This window comes from Tupaia chinensis, unplaced genomic scaffold, assembly GCF_000334495.1.
Source record: "Tupaia chinensis unplaced genomic scaffold, TupChi_1.0 Scaffold138235_1, whole genome shotgun sequence".
In the NCBI taxonomy this organism is placed as follows: Eukaryota; Metazoa; Chordata; class Mammalia; order Scandentia; family Tupaiidae; genus Tupaia; species Tupaia belangeri.
The window spans coordinates 2,714,570-2,714,976 of record NW_006198133.1 but is presented as its reverse complement, the minus strand read 5'-3'; positions in this window follow the sequence as shown (position 1 = coordinate 2,714,976).

Below are 407 nucleotides of genomic sequence, written 5' to 3'. Positions count from 1 at the left end.
TGGAGGAGAAGGGATTGCGGCGTGACCATCCCCTCTGGGGGGTGATTTCTCGCTTTCTGTCTCTATGTCGCTCTCTGTCTGTCTGGCGAGCGTACGCACCCTATAGAGAAAAAAAAAAAAAGAAAGTTGTTCATGACATCATCATAGCTAAATTTTATAAACTACTAAATGCTAAATAAACTCTAAGAAGATTTCAATGTAATATTCGCATAATAGAAAACGTAAGAAAAAGAGAAATTGTTTTGAAAGATCAACTCTGCTTCCAAGGCTTTTGTTTATACTTTAATCCAAATGAATAATTAAACCAATAATTAAATCAATTTGAGAAATAACTTTCTACACAACAGAATTTAGTTTCATAATGAATGTATACCTTACACCACCCTCCACCACCTACTCTCTACCAT